Genomic DNA, 23,232 nt, shown 5'->3' with positions numbered 1-23,232 from the left:
CCAGGATGAGTGCTCCTGCCACGATTGGTCGCCAGAGGGCGCCGTAACAGTTGATGGCTTCGCATGCTCATATCGCGTCCGCGCATGTCCTATAAGTTGCCTCGCCGGGGCTGGGATGGCCATTGAATCATCTACAACCGACTGAGGAGACACAAACATGTCTGGCCGTGGCAAAGGAGGAAAGGGACTAGGCAAAGGGGGTGCCAAGCGACACCGCAAGGTTCTCCGAGATAACATCCAGGGAATCACTAAACCAGCCATTCGTCGGCTGGCCCGCCGCGGAGGAGTCAAGCGTATCTCCGGGCTCATCTACGAAGAAACCCGCGGAGTCCTCAAGGTTTTCCTGGAGAACGTTATCCGCGATGCAGTCACCTACTGCGAGCACGCCAAGAGGAAGACTGTCACTGCAATGGACGTGGTGTATGCGCTGAAGAGACAGGGACGCACGCTGTACGGCTTCGGCGGCTAGACACCATATTCAAAAATCAAACCGAACGGCTCTTTTCAGAGCCACCACTATTTCAAAAAAGAGATTGAATCTTGATTTTACTCGATTTCACTTGTCCTTGTCATGTGTGTTCTTAGAGTTGCTTTTCCCCTCCCTATTTCCACTGTAAAACATGTCTGGTCTCCATTTTTTGTCAAAGTCGATTAAGTAATAATTACTGGGTGCTCGTCTCAGGATATAGCGGGGAACGTATAGAGGGATCCGTGACATTTTGTTCGCGAATGGGTGTGTGTGATTATTGTCTTTATTACAAAACAAACATAAACAGCAGCCAGGGAAATCCGTATGTTTGTCACTTTTCTTTTAGGGGGTGGGGGAGGGGGTGTTTATTGGGGTTCAATTAATCCCAAGTAGGGGGTGGGAGAAATATTGTAGTCACAACGATCCCAAATGGATTCTGTTGCCGAGGGCTCATAATACTATAGGCTCGGAAAAGCAGCATTTTCGATTGAAATTTAACGTCTATACTTTTTCAACGTACGGAAATCGTGATCACTGAAGCGTCTCCGCTTGGCCCCCGAAGCACCCAATCGGAAGATAGCCCATTGTTAGGCTTCCAACCTAGGATGCTATGCGCCGGCCTTAAGAGGCGGGGTCCGTTCGCTCAATCTGCACTCAGTTGTGATCACCGTTCATCAAACCATACCCTTGACCATGGCGCGCACCAAGCAGACGGCAAGAAAGAGCACCGGGGGGAAAGCCCCCAGGAAGCAGTTGGCCACCAAGGCGGCCCGCAAGAGCGCACCGGCGACTGGCGGTGTCAAGAAACCCCATCGGTACCGACCGGGAACCGTCGCCCTCCGTGAGATTCGCCGCTACCAGAAGAGCACCGAACTGCTGATCCGAAAGCTGCCATTCCAGAGACTTGTGCGTGAAATTGCACAGGATTTCAAAACTGAACTGCGATTCCAGAGTTCTGCCGTCATGGCATTGCAAGAAGCGAGCGAAGCTTACCTCGTCGGCCTCTTCGAAGACACCAACCTGTGCGCCATTCACGCCAAGAGGGTCACCATCATGCCCAAGGACATCCAGTTGGCCCGCCGAATTCGGGGTGAACGAGCTTGAGCACGTTGTGTGCGCAAAAAGAAATAAAACTAACGGCTCTTTTCAGAGCCACTACTTCTTCAAAGAGAGATTAAGTCCAATCCCTGAGTTTTCCTTCAAATAAAGAATAAAGGGCCGTTGATTTTTTTCCGAATTATTATTGTTGATATTCTGTCCAAATACATTCCACTTTTTGGGTTCTATACGTATGCCTCATCCGAAACGTGTTCCAGGCAAAATTGAATTGTTATGGGCATGGTAATAATGATATATATTTCCTATCTGTTTTGACAATTACAGGTACTCGTTCTCTTATTTTCGTCGGTTTTGCGTTACATTGTATGATTCATTATAAATGGATGGTGCATAAGGGGGAAACAACATTTAAAGAAGTATTGGTGCACTACGACATATTAATTCGCCCTCCGCTGGAGATGACTTTATTATTTCCCAGAAATTCAGTAGACAATAATATTTAAGAAGGACACTTATACACGTGTCAGTCTGAGAAAAAGGCTAAAAATACCCTTGCCGGGGAGGGGGGGGGGGGGGGGGGTCGTGCCGTGCGTGCATTGTATAACTATGCACGCATACCGCTTTCTTCACGCATGGGTTAGCGGTCACTGGCGGGAAAGTGGACGATGCATGGGTGGTCAGAATCCAAGCTGTGCACAATAAAAGCCGGCCAAGACGTGCTGGTCTTTCATTCGATCTCACGATCCGATACATTCCAAGTCCTCCAATATGGCTCCCAAAGTTAGCGGAAAAGGTCAGAAGAAGGCCGGAAATACTAAGGGTCCGGTTAGCGCAAACAAAAAGAGGCACCGGCGTCGCAAGGAGAGCTACGGCATCTACATCTACAAAGTGATGAAACAGGTGCACCCCGACACCGGAATCTCGAGCAAGGCAATGAGCATCATGAACAGCTTTGTCAACGACGTGTTTGAGCGCATCGCCAGCGAATCTTCTCGCCTCGCTCTCTACAACAAGAAGTCCACCATCACAAGCCGTGAAGTGCAGACAGCAGTACGCCTACTTCTTCCCGGGGAGCTTGCTAAGCATGCAGTCAGCGAAGGCACCAAGGCCGTCACCAAGTACACGACTTCAAAATAGAAATTTTGAAGGCTTCAAAACCAAACGGCTCTTTTCAGAGCCAACACAGTTTCCAAAAAGAGATTTGCCAGTCAGCTCAGTTCGCCCGATCAGCCCATTTCTTAGGTTTTACAACTAACCTTTTTTTATTCTGTTGTGTCCCTTTCACTCTCTCTCTTTTTTTTTAATATGCTTTTACCCTTCGTGAGGCGAGGGGAGGTAATGCGATTAAAGTTAATCCCTGAGTCTTGTCGTCGTCGTAAACACATAATTTAATTTATGCCACAGCCTTTTTCAATTGGTCATTTCTTTCAATCTCCGGACGAGTGCTTGCATTTTGTTGAGTGGGTTACTATTAAAAAATAAATTAGGATTTCGTCTGTGGGATGTTACAAATATCTAGCAAGAAACCGAGGCCAGTTTTAACCGCCGCGTGAGAGCAACGAATCACTGCCATTGTGCGGAGGCTGGTCGAAAGATCATGGGACTTCTTCGGCGGAATAACAATAAAACGTCTTAAAATGGAGGTAAGAATGTTGCATGTTTCTGTGTTTTATCTAGTGATTCCATTACTTTGAACGACGATGACACAGTTGTAATTTTTTGTTCCCTCGTCCCCCGCGTCCAAAATGGATGCGGTGCACCCAACCGTGCGACGGGCACGCCCGTGTCGCGTGATTGGCTACTTGGCACGCTTCAGCCAATCCACCAGAACGCTATAACTAGTGTTGTGTTTTCCAAGTGGGTTCATTCACACACCACCTTTACTGCAGAGTACATTCATCTTCTGTCACTATACTGTCAAGATGACTGGGCGAGGAAAGAGCGGCAAAGCAAGAAGCAAGGCCAAGAGCAGGTCCTCCAGGGCGGGACTCCAGTTCCCCGTGGGTCGTGTTCACAGATTTCTGCGTAAGGGCAACTACGCCCAGCGTGTCGGTGCCGGTGCACCGGTCTACCTTGCGGCAGTGATGGAGTACCTTACCGCGGAGATCTTGGAACTGGCCGGAAACGCTGCACGAGACAACAAGAAGACGAGAATTAATCCCCGCCATCTGCAGCTTGCTATACGCAACGACGAGGAGTTGAACAAGTTGATGAGCGGAGTTACCATCGCGCAGGGTGGTGTCCTTCCCAACATCCAGCAAGTTCTTCTGCCCAAGAAGACCGCCAAAGTGTCAAAGTAAAGAAAAGAACTTACTTTGCATCCACAAACCCAAAAGGCTCTTTTCAGAGCCACCACAACCTTCAAAAAAGAGATTTGTCGCTGCCTGTCTAACTCCACCTCTACCTTCACTCATAGCCGAAATCAATTTCTCTAATTTTTTTTATAAACAATAGAACACTGTTCCAGATAGAATTCCCACTGTGTCCTTTAACTTAATCATTATGCAAAATTTTACGCACTGCGTATGTGACCGGCCGGCCGGCTGAGTACATTAGCCATACATGTATGTATATGCATTGTCTTAAATGTTGCCTCATGTAGAATGTGAATGACTTATTCACCAAAGGTTACAAAAATGGACAAATAATGGTGCGTTGACATTTGTTTCCCGTTTGTTTCTTTTCTTTCTTTCTCTCTCTTCAATTAACTCCCCGCGGGACCGCATTGATATTGATACATAAGTATTATAAGCGCAAATGAAAACGGTATGACGAATGTTTTCTTTTCTTTCGAATTTTCTTCTTATAACTTCATGACGAAATAAACAATAAATCAATGAAATAAAATAGTAATTATTACAAAAAGGGGAAATAAGTAAGTGAAAAAATAACAAAACAAAACAATAACCAAGCAATTAAAGGAAAGCGGCAGGCTGGGACTCGAACCCACGGTCTATTACTTTCTACATGTGCTCTCTAACCACTCGGCCACGGAGCTTACTGACAAACTGAAGTATTTCCCCGCCCCTAATGTGGGACCCATTGGCAGGCCCTGAGAAATACCCAGATGGGAAACGCCGAGGCGCGATGACCGGGAGTGTTGAAGGGCGCCATCTATTGATATGCTTGTCCCGGTACATCGTACGTACGGCATTTAGTGCCGACGCTCTCGCTCACTGATGCATTGATCCCATTTTTTGTCTGGATTAATTTTTTCAACAAGATTTTGGGTGAAATATGATCGAGGTGTATGAAAATGCATGATAGAAATATTTTTAAGAATGTATATGTCTCTGTTAATCTGAGAAAGCCGGAGATTTCTTGCTCATCTCTCTCTCCCCTGGTTTCGTTGAGTTGCGGTGGACGCGCAGGAGTCTTTTTTTTTGTTTTCACACCAGGAAACAAAAAAAGGCAAAAATAAATAATAAGAAGAACAATAGCAAACAGTATTTCAAGACGAATAATCCCTTTCCGCGCTATTGTTTTAATATTAATCGTTATCGCTTCTCGGCCTTTTGGCTAAGATCATTGCACTTTGGTCTAAGTCTTGGTCAGGAATATCAGGAGGAGGTCCAGACTCGGCATTGCACTTTGCCTTGAGACTGTAAGGCTCCGCCCCCGAAGCGGTCCCCGGCTGGTTCCTTGCCAGTAGGGTGATCCTATCCGCTTCGGTGTTTCTACGCTTGGGTTTGTATCCCTTCGGGGTGTTATTGCGTATTGTGGCTCTGTTGTTGGTGATTAGCCTGGTTCCGCCGCATGCGCAGCCTGATGTGTTTTGCGGTCAGTTTCTATGTTGTCAGTTTTTGTGTGGCCTTCGGGTTTTGCATGTTTGTTGTTTGTCGGGCAGGGGGGTTCGCAACCCTACTAGCTTGGTCCGGCGTGGTCGGCCTGCTCGGCCCCACCTGTGGTCTTGTTGGGGGCCTAAAAATAAGTATCTGTTCTTTTCAGCTTAATATCTGAAACGCTGTTCATTGAACAGCCAGTATATTAAACTGATTTTTGGATTTGGGCCGTGGAATAGAGGCTTGCCTCGTCCCGGCCACGGGTTGGCCCGGTATAGCAGTACATCCGGGATTCGGCCCACTCCCTTCGGGGAACATAAATTAATACAAAAACAGGTTCTGACTACGGTGCCCCGTCGTTAAAGGTTCGTTTTCTTTTGACGTTTTGGTGACAGGGCTTTCACATTGAATTACGGTAAATATTAGTAAGTGTGTAAAGTCTTGTTAAATTATGATGTTGGCGTTTCCATTGATTTCCGTTCAAGGTGTAAAAAAAAAAAAAAAAAAAAAAAAGGCTTGGCCACGACCCCTCTGTGTCTGGTTATAAATGTATTGTTTGAGTCTCGTTGCAATATGTTTCTAGGCATCTTCTTCCTTTTCTTATTTGTTATCCCTTTTCCCCCTTGTTTTGCTTCTGATTTGTTTGTTTCCCAGGATGAGTGCTCCTGCCACGATTGGTCGCCAGAGGGCGCCGTAACAGTTGATGGCTTCGCATGCTCATATCGCGTCCGCGCATGTCCTATAAGTTGCCTCGCCGGGGCTGGGATGGCCATTGAATCATCTACAACCGACTGAGGAGACACAAACATGTCTGGCCGTGGCAAAGGAGGAAAGGGACTAGGCAAAGGGGGTGCCAAGCGACACCGCAAGGTTCTCCGAGATAACATCCAGGGAATCACTAAACCAGCCATTCGTCGGCTGGCCCGCCGCGGAGGAGTCAAGCGTATCTCCGGGCTCATCTACGAAGAAACCCGCGGAGTCCTCAAGGTTTTCCTGGAGAACGTTATCCGCGATGCAGTCACCTACTGCGAGCACGCCAAGAGGAAGACTGTCACTGCAATGGACGTGGTGTATGCGCTGAAGAGACAGGGACGCACGCTGTACGGCTTCGGCGGCTAGACACCATATTCAAAAATCAAACCGAACGGCTCTTTTCAGAGCCACCACTATTTCAAAAAAGAGATTGAATCTTGATTTTACTCGATTTCACTTGTCCTTGTCATGTGTGTTCTTAGAGTTGCTTTTCCCCTCCCTATTTCCACTGTAAAACATGTCTGGTCTCCATTTTTTGTCAAAGTCGATTAAGTAATAATTACTGGGTGCTCGTCTCAGGATATAGCGGGGAACGTATAGAGGGATCCGTGACATTTTGTTCGCGAATGGGTGTGTGTGATTATTGTCTTTATTACAAAACAAACATAAACAGCAGCCAGGGAAATCCGTATGTTTGTCACTTTTCTTTTAGGGGGTGGGGGAGGGGGTGTTTATTGGGGTTCAATTAATCCCAAGTAGGGGGTGGGAGAAATATTGTAGTCACAACGATCCCAAATGGATTCTGTTGCCGAGGGCTCATAATACTATAGGCTCGGAAAAGCAGCATTTTCGATTGAAATTTAACGTCTATACTTTTTCAACGTACGGAAATCGTGATCACTGAAGCGTCTCCGCTTGGCCCCCGAAGCACCCAATCGGAAGATAGCCCATTGTTAGGCTTCCAACCTAGGATGCTATGCGCCGGCCTTAAGAGGCGGGGTCCGTTCGCTCAATCTGCACTCAGTTGTGATCACCGTTCATCAAACCATACCCTTGACCATGGCGCGCACCAAGCAGACGGCAAGAAAGAGCACCGGGGGGAAAGCCCCCAGGAAGCAGTTGGCCACCAAGGCGGCCCGCAAGAGCGCACCGGCGACTGGCGGTGTCAAGAAACCCCATCGGTACCGACCGGGAACCGTCGCCCTCCGTGAGATTCGCCGCTACCAGAAGAGCACCGAACTGCTGATCCGAAAGCTGCCATTCCAGAGACTTGTGCGTGAAATTGCACAGGATTTCAAAACTGAACTGCGATTCCAGAGTTCTGCCGTCATGGCATTGCAAGAAGCGAGCGAAGCTTACCTCGTCGGCCTCTTCGAAGACACCAACCTGTGCGCCATTCACGCCAAGAGGGTCACCATCATGCCCAAGGACATCCAGTTGGCCCGCCGAATTCGGGGTGAACGAGCTTGAGCACGTTGTGTGCGCAAAAAGAAATAAAACTAACGGCTCTTTTCAGAGCCACTACTTCTTCAAAGAGAGATTAAGTCCAATCCCTGAGTTTTCCTTCAAATAAAGAATAAAGGGCCGTTGATTTTTTTCCGAATTATTATTGTTGATATTCTGTCCAAATACATTCCACTTTTTGGGTTCTATACGTATGCCTCATCCGAAACGTGTTCCAGGCAAAATTGAATTGTTATGGGCATGGTAATAATGATATATATTTCCTATCTGTTTTGACAATTACAGGTACTCGTTCTCTTATTTTCGTCGGTTTTGCGTTACATTGTATGATTCATTATAAATGGATGGTGCATAAGGGGGAAACAACATTTAAAGAAGTATTGGTGCACTACGACATATTAATTCGCCCTCCGCTGGAGATGACTTTATTATTTCCCAGAAATTCAGTAGACAATAATATTTAAGAAGGACACTTATACACGTGTCAGTCTGAGAAAAAGGCTAAAAATACCCTTGCCGGGGAGGGGGGGGGGGGGTCGTGCCGTGCGTGCATTGTATAACTATGCACGCATACCGCTTTCTTCACGCATGGGTTAGCGGTCACTGGCGGGAAAGTGGACGATGCATGGGTGGTCAGAATCCAAGCTGTGCACAATAAAAGCCGGCCAAGACGTGCTGGTCTTTCATTCGATCTCACGATCCGATACATTCCAAGTCCTCCAATATGGCTCCCAAAGTTAGCGGAAAAGGTCAGAAGAAGGCCGGAAATACTAAGGGTCCGGTTAGCGCAAACAAAAAGAGGCACCGGCGTCGCAAGGAGAGCTACGGCATCTACATCTACAAAGTGATGAAACAGGTGCACCCCGACACCGGAATCTCGAGCAAGGCAATGAGCATCATGAACAGCTTTGTCAACGACGTGTTTGAGCGCATCGCCAGCGAATCTTCTCGCCTCGCTCTCTACAACAAGAAGTCCACCATCACAAGCCGTGAAGTGCAGACAGCAGTACGCCTACTTCTTCCCGGGGAGCTTGCTAAGCATGCAGTCAGCGAAGGCACCAAGGCCGTCACCAAGTACACGACTTCAAAATAGAAATTTTGAAGGCTTCAAAACCAAACGGCTCTTTTCAGAGCCAACACAGTTTCCAAAAAGAGATTTGCCAGTCAGCTCAGTTCGCCCGATCAGCCCATTTCTTAGGTTTTACAACTAACCTTTTTTTATTCTGTTGTGTCCCTTTCACTCTCTCTTTTTTTTTTTAATATGCTTTTACCCTTCGTGAGGCGAGGGGAGGTAATGCGATTAAAGTTAATCCCTGAGTCTTGTCGTCGTCGTAAACACATAATTTAATTTATGCCACAGCCTTTTTCAATTGGTCATTTCTTTCAATCTCCGGACGAGTGCTTGCATTTTGTTGAGTGGGTTACTATTAAAAAATAAATTAGGATTTCGTCTGTGGGATGTTACAAATATCTAGCAAGAAACCGAGGCCAGTTTTAACCGCCGCGTGAGAGCAACGAATCACTGCCATTGTGCGGAGGCTGGTCGAAAGATCATGGGACTTCTTCGGCGGAATAACAATAAAACGTCTTAAAATGGAGGTAAGAATGTTGCATGTTTCTGTGTTTTATCTAGTGATTCCATTACTTTGAACGACGATGACACAGTTGTAATTTTTTGTTCCCTCGTCCCCCGCGTCCAAAATGGATGCGGTGCACCCAACCGTGCGACGGGCACGCCCGTGTCGCGTGATTGGCTACTTGGCACGCTTCAGCCAATCCACCAGAACGCTATAACTAGTGTTGTGTTTTCCAAGTGGGTTCATTCACACACCACCTTTACTGCAGAGTACATTCATCTTCTGTCACTATACTGTCAAGATGACTGGGCGAGGAAAGAGCGGCAAAGCAAGAAGCAAGGCCAAGAGCAGGTCCTCCAGGGCGGGACTCCAGTTCCCCGTGGGTCGTGTTCACAGATTTCTGCGTAAGGGCAACTACGCCCAGCGTGTCGGTGCCGGTGCACCGGTCTACCTTGCGGCAGTGATGGAGTACCTTACCGCGGAGATCTTGGAACTGGCCGGAAACGCTGCACGAGACAACAAGAAGACGAGAATTAATCCCCGCCATCTGCAGCTTGCTATACGCAACGACGAGGAGTTGAACAAGTTGATGAGCGGAGTTACCATCGCGCAGGGTGGTGTCCTTCCCAACATCCAGCAAGTTCTTCTGCCCAAGAAGACCGCCAAAGTGTCAAAGTAAAGAAAAGAACTTACTTTGCATCCACAAACCCAAAAGGCTCTTTTCAGAGCCACCACAACCTTCAAAAAAGAGATTTGTCGCTGCCTGTCTAACTCCACCTCTACCTTCACTCATAGCCGAAATCAATTTCTCTAATTTTTTTTATAAACAATAGAACACTGTTCCAGATAGAATTCCCACTGTGTCCTTTAACTTAATCATTATGCAAAATTTTACGCACTGCGTATGTGACCGGCCGGCCGGCTGAGTACATTAGCCATACATGTATGTATATGCATTGTCTTAAATGTTGCCTCATGTAGAATGTGAATGACTTATTCACCAAAGGTTACAAAAATGGACAAATAATGGTGCGTTGACATTTGTTTCCCGTTTGTTTCTTTTCTTTCTTTCTCTCTCTTCAATTAACTCCCCGCGGGACCGCATTGATATTGATACATAAGTATTATAAGCGCAAATGAAAACGGTATGACGAATGTTTTCTTTTCTTTCGAATTTTCTTCTTATAACTTCATGACGAAATAAACAATAAATCAATGAAATAAAATAGTAATTATTACAAAAAGGGGAAATAAGTAAGTGAAAAAATAACAAAACAAAACAATAACCAAGCAATTAAAGGAAAGCGGCAGGCTGGGACTCGAACCCACGGTCTATTACTTTCTACATGTGCTCTCTAACCACTCGGCCACGGAGCTTACTGACAAACTGAAGTATTTCCCCGCCCCTAATGTGGGACCCATTGGCAGGCCCTGAGAAATACCCAGATGGGAAACGCCGAGGCGCGATGACCGGGAGTGTTGAAGGGCGCCATCTATTGATATGCTTGTCCCGGTACATCGTACGTACGGCATTTAGTGCCGACGCTCTCGCTCACTGATGCATTGATCCCATTTTTTGTCTGGATTAATTTTTTCAACAAGATTTTGGGTGAAATATGATCGAGGTGTATGAAAATGCATGATAGAAATATTTTTAAGAATGTATATGTCTCTGTTAATCTGAGAAAGCCGGAGATTTCTTGCTCATCTCTCTCTCCCCTGGTTTCGTTGAGTTGCGGTGGACGCGCAGGAGTCTTTTTTTTTGTTTTCACACCAGGAAACAAAAAAAGGCAAAAATAAATAATAAGAAGAACAATAGCAAACAGTATTTCAAGACGAATAATCCCTTTCCGCGCTATTGTTTTAATATTAATCGTTATCGCTTCTCGCCCTTTTGGCTAAGATCATCACGACTTCCCGAAGCTCCGTGTTTTCTTGAAGCGTAGTAAATCTTCAGAGCTTTTCTAAAGTTAAATTTTTTACCAGGGGTTTTGGTTATTTCATAGACGAAGTCTGTCTACTTTTCGTTTGAAATTTGTTGGATTTTGGGTGTATTTTTGAGGGTTTTGGGGGTGGGTTTTTGTAGCTGGCTGAACACACAGTACAGTATTAGCCAGTGTATTCCTTTGTTCAGCTCTTCTTTTGTTCACGCCGGGCAGTGCACGGCCTTTCCTTTCTTCTGATTCAGTTACCCGTGGTGTTGCGTAACAGCATTCGTGTGCGTAACTCTACGGGATTTTGTGTTCTTGTTGTTTTTTGTCTAAGCGTAAAGGCAAAAAGCCTTGCCTTTTACGCCATTTTGTATATATAGGCTCTGTGCATTTTGCACTTGTATATTTAAATACCTCACTGATCAGCAATTTGCTGACCGTCCCTTTTTTCTTTTTGCTGCAGGGTGGCAGTTGCATCCTGCAGTAATCATTTTGGTAACTGGTCGGTGTTTTACCAGGAGTATTTACCGGCCTGTGCATTGGTTTTCCTTCGTTTTTTGTTTCCTTGTCGGAGATAGGCAAGATGCCATCTCTCCGATATAAAGAGTGCGCCGTCGAGCTGCGGTTCGGCGGCGAAGTTACGCCGAAACTAGTTTTTTCGGAATTTAGTAAGTTGGGAATTGTGGCCAAGGACCACCTGTCGGCTGTCCAGCCTTTGCCAGGGCATCGATTCGATGTTGTGTTCAAGACGCCAGAACTGGCGAAGACGTATCAACCGTCCCTGACATCCATCCCCGGATGTCAGGTGATTGCTTTTGATGGCATTGCCATTGTGACGATGCACTATGTTTGTCTTAGCATCGACGACAATATTGTTCGTCGTTTGCTGAGTGCCTATGGCGAGGTTCTCCAGGGTCGGTTTTGTACCCACGCTGGAGAGCCTACGATCTTCAACGGTACTAGGCAGTACCGTATGAGGATCAAGAAAAACATACCGTCCGTTATGCGGATTGGTAATAGAAATGCCTGGGTGTCCTACATTGGACAGCCCAGGACTTGTGCAAAGTGTGGCCAGCAGGGCCATTTTGCTAATTCCTGTAAGCAGGAAAAGTGCTATAAGTGCCTTGGTGTGGGGCACGTGGCTTCCTCGTGCCCCAACCGAGTTGTCTGTACTGTTTGCGGGGAGGAGGGGCACAACTTTAAGATGTGCCCTAACTCCTTTGCAAACAAAGTAGTTCCTAAACGCACCTGGGCTCAGGTGGTGCGGGAGGAGACGACTTCGTCGACTCCTGCCGAGCCTGAGTCCCAGGCTGCTGCCTCTGATGCATCTCCATCTAGCTCGTCAACCGTAGGGGAGACCCCACCCACTAAGCTTAACAGCACCGCGCCGGAGGACGGCTTGTCTAGCCGTCCGAAGGTGCGGTGTAGTTCCTGCAATACGCAGGTTGGACCCTACGGGGTTGATGCTTTATGTATTTCCTGTGACTGCCCCATCGGTCACAGGAAAATCACTGTTCTTTCTTGTGCTGATTGCACTAATGTTAACGGCCCGCCGCAAATTGTTTGCAGTGAGCCTGAGTGCAACACTTTTCTGCTGGAACGCCAGCGAAAAATCCCAAAGGTTCCTGCTGGTTCCAGCAGGAAAAGACCAAGTAACAGAAAGAGGCGTGTAATTTCTTCCTCATCTTCGGATGAGGAAGTACAACACAAAAAAAGTTCTCCTCCTTCACTGACGCCCGTGCTCCGCATTGCTTCCGAGAAGGAACTTTCCGGCTCGGGCTCTGAGGGCATGGAAACATGTAGCGAGACCCCTGATGCCCCACAAGAGGTTCTTAAAGGACCTACCGTTGCCGTAGTAAGGAAAGCCAGACTTAAACTTAAAAGTCTTAAGCTTCCTGGGATCCAAGAAAATTTGATCCCTTGCAGCGTTCCTGCTTGCAAGGAGGTTTTCCAGGCTTGGTCTGAGCTTAATAGCCACAGGGTGACAGTCCATCAGGATAAGTCCCCTGTGGAATTCAAGTGTCCCCGCTGTGACAAGACCACCCGGTCTTCTTATGACTGGTTTAGCCACCTGATCCAGGAACATGCACATTTCGTTTTGGATGCCGGATCGGCGGACCTTAGGTCCTATTTGAAGTATTGAGTATTTTTTTCTAGGCAAAATGACGCCTTCATCAGTCTGTTTCTTTTCCTTTCTTGTATTTATTTCAATGATTTCCATTATTTCATTGAATGTTAATGGAATGCGTGATTCCCTGAAAAGAAAACGCATTTTTCAGTTTTGTCATCATTATGACATATCCTGCCTGCAGGAATGTCATATCACCCCTGCAGATTTGGCTTTATGGAGTGCAGAATGGAGGGGAGAGATGTTTGCCAGTTTTGGCACATCTTTCTCCTCTGGTACTGTAATTCTTATTCCTAGGCGTAGTCCTTTACGTTTTTTCGATTCTTCAGTGGATACTGAGGGTCGTATTATTAGCGGTACCCTCCAGGGTCACGGGGTAGTGTTAATCTCTGTGTAGTTTACGCTCCCACGGACCCTGGAGCCCGTCGTCTTTTCTTTTCTAATCTGGCCTCTCATTTGAGAGGCAATCATCCAATTATTTTGTGTGGCGATTTTAATTGTGTTTTGGACATCCATTTGGACCGTCGCGGTTCTGCTGCTACTTCGTGTGGTTTGGGAGCCGCGGAGTTGCGGCAGCTTTTGTCCACTTTTTCCCTAAAAGACTGTTGGAGAGATCGTTTTCCTAATGTTCATTCTTTTACCTGGCGAAATGCGGCGAACTCCGCCTCCAGTAGGCTGGACCGTTTTTACGTGTCCCGTCTGCTGGATGTGGAGTCTTGTTCGCACTCGCCCTGTTATTTGTCTGATCATGATGCTATTACTTTGAAATTTACCTTCCCCTCTTCTCCCGGCATCGGGAGCGGTTACTGGAAGTGTAATGTCTCCATCCTTTCTGATGCCGTTTTTAGAGAAGAGTTTACGCAAGCTTATTTAGGTTGGCGTTCGCTCAAGGAGGGGTTTGATAATGAACTCCTCTGGTGGGAGGACGTCAAATTGCGTTCCAAGCAAATGTTGGTCAGCTTTTCTAGCCGCTTAGCCAGGAAACGACGGAAGAAAAGGGAGGACTTAATGTCTTCTCTTAAATCTGTTCTTCTTGATTTGAATAGTGGGGATTCTAACCCCGCGCTTCTAGCCCAGTATGACTCTTTGAAATGGAGATTGGAGACATTGGATGACTTTGAAGCTGAGGGGGCTCGAATACGTTCTCGTGTCCGTGTCCTCAATGATGCGGAGAAGCCATCCAAGTTTTTCTTTCGGCTGGAGTCCGAGCAAGCCAGAAAAAAGTTTATTTCTTCTGTCCGCGGTGCCGACGACGTTGTTGTCGAGACTTCGGCAGAAATTGCCTCTGTTTATCGGTCCTTTTATTCCGATTTGTTTAGCGAGGAGCCGGTAGAGGAGGATCTCCAGTCTCCCTTTCTAGACTCGTTAACCTCCAGAGTCCCTCATGACCTTTTTTTGGATTTCGAGAGTCCACTTGAACTCTCGGAGTTGACCGATGCACTGAAGGGGATGGCCAACTGTAGGACCCCTGGTGGGGACGGACTTCCCAGGGAATTTTACATTTCCTTCTGGGAGTTGTTAGGTCCAGACCTGCTGGGGGTTTTTCGTTGTGCTTATAAGTTGAATTGTTTAGCTGTTTCTCAGCGGTCGGGCATTCTAACTCTATTAGAAAAGCCCGGTGACCCGTTAGATCCCCGTAATAAACGGCCAATTTCTTTGCTGAATGTTGACTACAAAATTTTGTCGAAGGCCTTATGCTTACGTATCAGCAAAGTGCTGCCAGACATCATCAGTCCTTTCCAGACTTGCGGCGTCAAGGGGAGGTCCATCCACGACAACATCAGACTCCTACGGGATCTGGTGGCGTATGTGGATGGAAAGAACCTTGACTGCCTTGTAATCTCTTTAGATCAACAGAAGGCTTTCGACAGAGTTAACTGGAATTTTTTGTTTAAAGTCATGAGTCGTTTTGGGTTCGGCCCTAACTTTTTGCACTGGGTCAAACTTTTGTACACCGACATTTCTAGTCAAGTTTTAGTTAATGGTGTTCTTTCTGATCCGTTTGGTTTGTCGAGGGGAGTGAGGCAGGGATGTCCCCTATCTCCTCTCCTCTACGTTCTTTTTATTGAGCCGTTTGCGGCTACAGTTATCCGTGACGGTCGCATCGGTGGCCTGGTGGTTCCAGGCAGCAGTGGTTTGCAGTGCAAAGTCGTTCAGTACGCTGACGACACCACTTGCATTGTCAGGGATCGCTTGTCGCTGGTGCGACTGTTCGGTATCATTAAACAGTATGAGTTAGCGAGCGGTTCTCGCCTGAATATGGCCAAATCTCAGGGCCTCATTTTCGGGGCCTGGCCTGATGATATGTCTTCTCTGGTTGACATTAAGTGGACCAGAACTCCCATTAAAATTAATGGTATTTTTGTTGGTAAGGGAAACATGGGTGAGAAGAGCTGGAAGGAACGAATTCCAGCTCTGCTCACTTGTCTTACTAAATGGAAAGGGAGAAATCTTTCTCTTCTTGGTAAAGTTTTGGTTGTTAATTCAGTTATTCTTTCGCCTCTGTATTATCTAGCGCCTATTTACCCCCTCCCCGCCTCGGTGGAGAAGGTGGTGAACAAGGCTATTTTTGGTTTCATTTGGTCTAATAAGACCGAGTTGGTTTCGCGCCCAGTCCTTTTTCAACCTGTTGATCAGGGTGGGCTGGGCGTAGTTAATATCAGACATAAATGTGATAGTCTTTTTGTTCGGGGTTTGAGGAGCGTGTTGGATGTTGATGGTCCTCCTTGGAGGTTTTTTGCCCTTTATTGGGTAACATTTTCGTTGCGTAGTATCCTGCCTGTTGGGTTTTGGTCTAACAGCAGGCCGCACGCCTTGAACCTCACTTCTTGGTATGGGTATTTTTGCAAGCTGGTCTTGCTTGTTTTTAAGCTGGCTCCGAATTTTGCCTGGGAAGCGGGTACCTCCCGCCAATTATACCTGATTTTTTTCGGCCAAGATCCTGTTAGGAAACCGGTCTTAGTCCTCCAAGACTTAGCCTTGGTTTTTAAATTTGCTAACTGCTCCGTTTTGGATCACCGTCTCCGGGATCTGAACTGGAGAATCATTTGGCGGGCCGTGAAAACGGCCCAAAAAGTTCTTAATTGGGGTTATGGGGCCGGCAAGTGCCCCCGCGCCGGTTGTGGCCAACCGGAAACTATTAACCATGTTTTTTGGGATTGTGCCTTTGTTTCTATTCCTTGGGGTTGGGTTGAACATGTGGGTGGGAGGATCTTGGGGGAACATTTCTCCCTGACCGCACCTTGTGTATTGTATGCTGATGGTTTGAATAACCGTGCAGATTGTGTTTTGGTTTGGTACTTGATCTGCGTTGTCAAGTGGCTTATTTGGTCTTCGCGTTGCGAGACCTTGTTCGATAAGTCTACTGCCAGCGCAGATATTGTTCTCCATCGGATTAAGCGCGCGGTCAGGGATAGAATTCGTGCTGATTTTGCTAGGCTGACCGAAGACGGCTTCCGTGCTACGTGGTGCGTGCGGGGAATTCTCTGCACAGTCGTCGGAGGTCAGCTAATTCTTCGCCTTTAGGTTTTTGAAACCCTTGGTGTTTGCTGTTTAGACCCTTTAGGTCTCTTCTGTGTGGGAGAATTTTTGCTCCTGGTTTACTGGGACCCTTTTGGTCCCTTTTGTGTGGGAGCTTTCAGCTCCTGGTTTTGGGGCCCTTTAGGCCCTTTTTTAGTAGAATCATGGCATCTCTTTAGAGCCTTGTGTCGAACCTGTGAGAGTCTTCGCTCTCATGTTTTAGACCCTTTAGGTCTTTTTTATCGAAGTTTGGAAGTTTCGTCTGGATGTGTATAGTATGCATTTTGTTTGAATATGGTTTTCGGCAGACAGTTAGGGTCGTACCCTACCATGGTAACGCGTGGGTAGCGTGGCTACACAGTTTGTTTGTCTTGTCCGTGTTAAGTGTTTGTCAGTTTAATTATTAGGCAAAGGGTAGGGAGGCTCGTAGCCTCACTTACTAAGGTGTAGTGTGACTACCCTATCCTGGGATCTTCTTTAGGAGGATCCCGAAACCAAAAAATTAGTATCTGTTCTTTTCAGCTTAATATCTGAAACGCTGTTCATTGAACAGCCAGTATATTAAACTGATTTTTGGATTTGGGCCGTGGAATAGAGGCTTGCCTCGTCCCGGCCACGGGTTGGCCCGGTATAGCAGTACATCCGGGATTCGGCCCACTCCCTTCGGGGAACATAAATTAATACAAAAACAGGTTCTGACTACGGTGCCCCGTCGTTAAAGGTTCGTTTTCTTTTGACGTTTTGGTGACAGGGCTTTCACATTGAATTACGGTAAATATTAGTAAGTGTGTAAAGTCTTGTTAAATTATGATGTTGGCGTTTCCATTGATTTCCGTTCAAGGTGTAAAAAAAAAAAAAAAAAAAAAAAGGCTTGGCCACGACCCCTCTGTGTCTGGTTATAAATGTATTGTTTGAGTCTCGTTGCAATATGTTTCTAGGCATCTTCTTCCTTTTCTTATTTGTTATCCCTTTTCCCCCTTGTTTTGCTTCTGATTTGTTTGTTTCCCAGGATGAGTGCTCCTGCCACGATTGGTCGCCAGAGGGCGCCGTAACAGTTGATGGCTTCGCATGCTCATATCGCGTCCGCGCATGTCCTATAAGTTGCCTCGCCGGGGCTGGGATGGCCATTGAATCATCTACAACCGACTGAGGAGACACAAACATGTCTGGCCGTGGCAAAGGAGGAAAGGGACTAGGCAAAGGGGGTGCCAAGCGACACCGCAAGGTTCTCCGAGATAACATCCAGGGAATCACTAAACCAGCCATTCGTCGGCTGGCCCGCCGCGGAGGAGTCAAGCGTATCTCCGGGCTCATCTACGAAGAAACCCGCGGAGTCCTCAAGGTTTTCCTGGAGAACGTTATCCGCGATGCAGTCACCTACTGCGAGCACGCCAAGAGGAAGACTGTCACTGCAATGGACGTGGTGTATGCGCTGAAGAGACAGGGACGCACGCTGTACGGCTTCGGCGGCTAGACACCATATTCAAAAATCAAACCGAACGGCTCTTTTCAGAGCCACCACTATTTCAAAAAAGAGATTGAATCTTGATTTTACTCGATTTCACTTGTCCTTGTCATGTGTGTTCTTAGAGTTGCTTTTCCCCTCCCTATTTCCACTGTAAAACATGTCTGGTCTCCATTTTTTGTCAAAGTCGATTAAGTAATAATTACTGGGTGCTCGTCTCAGGATATAGCGGGGAACGTATAGAGGGATCCGTGACATTTTGTTCGCGAATGGGTGTGTGTGATTATTGTCTTTATTACAAAACAAACATAAACAGCAGCCAGGGAAATCCGTATGTTTGTCACTTTTCTTTTAGGGGGTGGGGGAGGGGGTGTTTATTGGGGTTCAATTAATCCCAAGTAGGGGGTGGGAGAAATATTGTAGTCACAACGATCCCAAATGGATTCTGTTGCCGAGGGCTCATAATACTATAGGCTCGGAAAAGCAGCATTTTCGATTGAAATTTAACGTCTATACTTTTTCAACGTACGGAAATCGTGATCACTGAAGCGTCTCCGCTTGGCCCCCGAAGCACCCAATCGGAAGATAGCCCATTGTTAGGCTTCCAACCTAGGATGCTATGCGCCGGCCTTAAGAGGCGGGGTCCGTTCGCTCAATCTGCACTCAGTTGTGATCACCGTTCATCAAACCATACCCTTGACCATGGCGCGCACCAAGCAGACGGCAAGAAAGAGCACCGGGGGGAAAGCCCCCAGGAAGCAGTTGGCCACCAAGGCGGCCCGCAAGAGCGCACCGGCGACTGGCGGTGTCAAGAAACCCCATCGGTACCGACCGGGAACCGTCGCCCTCCGTGAGATTCGCCGCTACCAGAAGAGCACCGAACTGCTGATCCGAAAGCTGCCATTCCAGAGACTTGTGCGTGAAATTGCACAGGATTTCAAAACTGAACTGCGATTCCAGAGTTCTGCCGTCATGGCATTGCAAGAAGCGAGCGAAGCTTACCTCGTCGGCCTCTTCGAAGACACCAACCTGTGCGCCATTCACGCCAAGAGGGTCACCATCATGCCCAAGGACATCCAGTTGGCCCGCCGAATTCGGGGTGAACGAGCTTGAGCACGTTGTGTGCGCAAAAAGAAATAAAACTAACGGCTCTTTTCAGAGCCACTACTTCTTCAAAGAGAGATTAAGTCCAATCCCTGAGTTTTCCTTCAAATAAAGAATAAAGGGCCGTTGATTTTTTTCCGAATTATTATTGTTGATATTCTGTCCAAATACATTCCACTTTTTGGGTTCTATACGTATGCCTCATCCGAAACGTGTTCCAGGCAAAATTGAATTGTTATGGGCATGGTAATAATGATATATATTTCCTATCTGTTTTGACAATTACAGGTACTCGTTCTCTTATTTTCGTCGGTTTTGCGTTACATTGTATGATTCATTATAAATGGATGGTGCATAAGGGGGAAACAACATTTAAAGAAGTATTGGTGCACTACGACATATTAATTCGCCCTCCGCTGGAGATGACTTTATTATTTCCCAGAAATTCAGTAGACAATAATATTTAAGAAGGACACTTATACACGTGTCAGTCTGAGAAAAAGGCTAAAAATACCCTTGCCGGGGAGGGGGGGGGGGGGGGTCGTGCCGTGCGTGCATTGTATAACTATGCACGCATACCGCTTTCTTCACGCATGGGTTAGCGGTCACTGGCGGGAAAGTGGACGATGCATGGGTGGTCAGAATCCAAGCTGTGCACAATAAAAGCCGGCCAAGACGTGCTGGTCTTTCATTCGATCTCACGATCCGATACATTCCAAGTCCTCCAATATGGCTCCCAAAGTTAGCGGAAAAGGTCAGAAGAAGGCCGGAAATACTAAGGGTCCGGTTAGCGCAAACAAAAAGAGGCACCGGCGTCGCAAGGAGAGCTACGGCATCTACATCTACAAAGTGATGAAACAGGTGCACCCCGACACCGGAATCTCGAGCAAGGCAATGAGCATCATGAACAGCTTTGTCAACGACGTGTTTGAGCGCATCGCCAGCGAATCTTCTCGCCTCGCTCTCTACAACAAGAAGTCCACCATCACAAGCCGTGAAGTGCAGACAGCAGTACGCCTACTTCTTCCCGGGGAGCTTGCTAAGCATGCAGTCAGCGAAGGCACCAAGGCCGTCACCAAGTACACGACTTCAAAATAGAAATTTTGAAGGCTTCAAAACCAAACGGCTCTTTTCAGAGCCAACACAGTTTCCAAAAAGAGATTTGCCAGTCAGCTCAGTTCGCCCGATCAGCCCATTTCTTAGGTTTTACAACTAACCTTTTTTTATTCTGTTGTGTCCCTTTCACTCTCTCTCTTTTTTTTTAATATGCTTTTACCCTTCGTGAGGCGAGGGGAGGTAATGCGATTAAAGTTAATCCCTGAGTCTTGTCGTCGTCGTAAACACATAATTTAATTTATGCCACAGCCTTTTTCAATTGGTCATTTCTTTCAATCTCCGGACGAGTGCTTGCATTTTGTTGAGTGGGTTACTATTAAAAAATAAATTAGGATTTCGTCTGTGGGATGTTACAAATATCTAGCAAGAAACCGAGGCCAGTTTTAACCGCCGCGTGAGAGCAACGAATCACTGCCATTGTGCGGAGGCTGGTCGAAAGATCATGGGACTTCTTCGGCGGAATAACAATAAAACGTCTTAAAATGGAGGTAAGAATGTTGCATGTTTCTGTGTTTTATCTAGTGATTCCATTACTTTGAACGACGATGACACAGTTGTAATTTTTTGTTCCCTCGTCCCCCGCGTCCAAAATGGATGCGGTGCACCCAACCGTGCGACGGGCACGCCCGTGTCGCGTGATTGGCTACTTGGCACGCTTCAGCCAATCCACCAGAACGCTATAACTAGTGTTGTGTTTTCCAAGTGGGTTCATTCACACACCACCTTTACTGCAGAGTACATTCATCTTCTGTCACTATACTGTCAAGATGACTGGGCGAGGAAAGAGCGGCAAAGCAAGAAGCAAGGCCAAGAGCAGGTCCTCCAGGGCGGGACTCCAGTTCCCCGTGGGTCGTGTTCACAGATTTCTGCGTAAGGGCAACTACGCCCAGCGTGTCGGTGCCGGTGCACCGGTCTACCTTGCGGCAGTGATGGAGTACCTTACCGCGGAGATCTTGGAACTGGCCGGAAACGCTGCACGAGACAACAAGAAGACGAGAATTAATCCCCGCCATCTGCAGCTTGCTATACGCAACGACGAGGAGTTGAACAAGTTGATGAGCGGAGTTACCATCGCGCAGGGTGGTGTCCTTCCCAACATCCAGCAAGTTCTTCTGCCCAAGAAGACCGCCAAAGTGTCAAAGTAAAGAAAAGAACTTACTTTGCATCCACAAACCCAAAAGGCTCTTTTCAGAGCCACCACAACCTTCAAAAAAGAGATTTGTCGCTGCCTGTCTAACTCCACCTCTACCTTCACTCATAGCCGAAATCAATTTCTCTAATTTTTTTTATAAACAATAGAACACTGTTCCAGATAGAATTCCCACTGTGTCCTTTAACTTAATCATTATGCAAAATTTTACGCACTGCGTATGTGACCGGCCGGCCGGCTGAGTACATTAGCCATACATGTATGTATATGCATTGTCTTAAATGTTGCCTCATGTAGAATGTGAATGACTTATTCACCAAAGGTTACAAAAATGGACAAATAATGGTGCGTTGACATTTGTTTCCCGTTTGTTTCTTTTCTTTCTTTCTCTCTCTTCAATTAACTCCCCGCGGGACCGCATTGATATTGATACATAAGTATTATAAGCGCAAATGAAAACGGTATGACGAATGTTTTCTTTTCTTTCGAATTTTCTTCTTATAACTTCATGACGAAATAAACAATAAATCAATGAAATAAAATAGTAATTATTACAAAAAGGGGAAATAAGTAAGTGAAAAAATAACAAAACAAAACAATAACCAAGCAATTAAAGGAAAGCGGCAGGCTGGGACTCGAACCCACGGTCTATTACTTTCTACATGTGCTCTCTAACCACTCGGCCACGGAGCTTACTGACAAACTGAAGTATTTCCCCGCCCCTAATGTGGGACCCATTGGCAGGCCCTGAGAAATACCCAGATGGGAAACGCCGAGGCGCGATGACCGGGAGTGTTGAAGGGCGCCATCTATTGATATGCTTGTCCCGGTACATCGTACGTACGGCATTTAGTGCCGACGCTCTCGCTCACTGATGCATTGATCCCATTTTTTGTCTGGATTAATTTTTTCAACAAGATTTTGGGTGAAATATGATCGAGGTGTATGAAAATGCATGATAGAAATATTTTTAAGAATGTATATGTCTCTGTTAATCTGAGAAAGCCGGAGATTTCTTGCTCATCTCTCTCTCCCCTGGTTTCGTTGAGTTGCGGTGGACGCGCAGGAGTCTTTTTTTTTGTTTTCACACCAGGAAACAAAAAAAGGCAAAAATAAATAATAAGAAGAACAATAGCAAACAGTATTTCAAGACGAATAATCCCTTTCCGCGCTATTGTTTTAATATTAATCGTTATCGCTTCTCGCCCTTTTGGCTAAGATCATCACGACTTCCCGAAGCTCCGTGTTTTCTTGAAGCGTAGTAAATCTTCAGAGCTTTTCTAAAGTTAAATTTTTTACCAGGGGTTTTGGTTATTTCATAGACGAAGTCTGTCTACTTTTCGTTTGAAATTTGTTGGATTTTGGGTGTATTTTTGAGGGTTTTGGGGGTGGGTTTTTGTAGCTGGCTGAACACACAGTACAGTATTAGCCAGTGTATTCCTTTGTTCAGCTCTTCTTTTGTTCACGCCGGGCAGTGCACGGCCTTTCCTTTCTTCTGATTCAGTTACCCGTGGTGTTGCGTAACAGCATTCGTGTGCGTAACTCTACGGGATTTTGTGTTCTTGTTGTTTTTTGTCTAAGCGTAAAGGCAAAAAGCCTTGCCTTTTACGCCATTTTGTATATATAGGCTCTGTGCATTTTGCACTTGTATATTTAAATACCTCACTGATCAGCAATTTGCTGACCGTCCCTTTTTTCTTTTTGCTGCAGGGTGG

General features: G+C 46.5%; 2 non-coding genes across 2 annotated transcripts; both read left to right on the top strand.

Moving 5' to 3' along the window:
- Nucleotides 1-5,433: 5,433 nt before the first annotated feature.
- Nucleotides 5,434-5,617, top strand: LOC119733488. Its single transcript, XR_005271857.1, has one exon. It is a non-coding gene; the product is annotated as a U2 spliceosomal RNA (small nuclear RNA).
- An 11,535-nt stretch (nt 5,618-17,152) lies between these two features.
- On the top strand, nt 17,153-17,345 carry LOC119733590. The gene has a single exon (XR_005271929.1). It is a non-coding gene; the product is annotated as a U2 spliceosomal RNA (small nuclear RNA).
- Nucleotides 17,346-23,232: the final 5,887 nt, after the last annotated feature.

Source organism: Patiria miniata, unplaced genomic scaffold (genome assembly GCF_015706575.1).
Source record: "Patiria miniata isolate m_02_andy unplaced genomic scaffold, ASM1570657v1 HiC_scaffold_25, whole genome shotgun sequence".
Classification (NCBI taxonomy): Eukaryota; Metazoa; Echinodermata; class Asteroidea; order Valvatida; family Asterinidae; genus Patiria; species Patiria miniata.
Note: the sequence above shows the minus strand (reverse complement) of the source record. Positions and strands in the feature narration are given on the sequence as shown.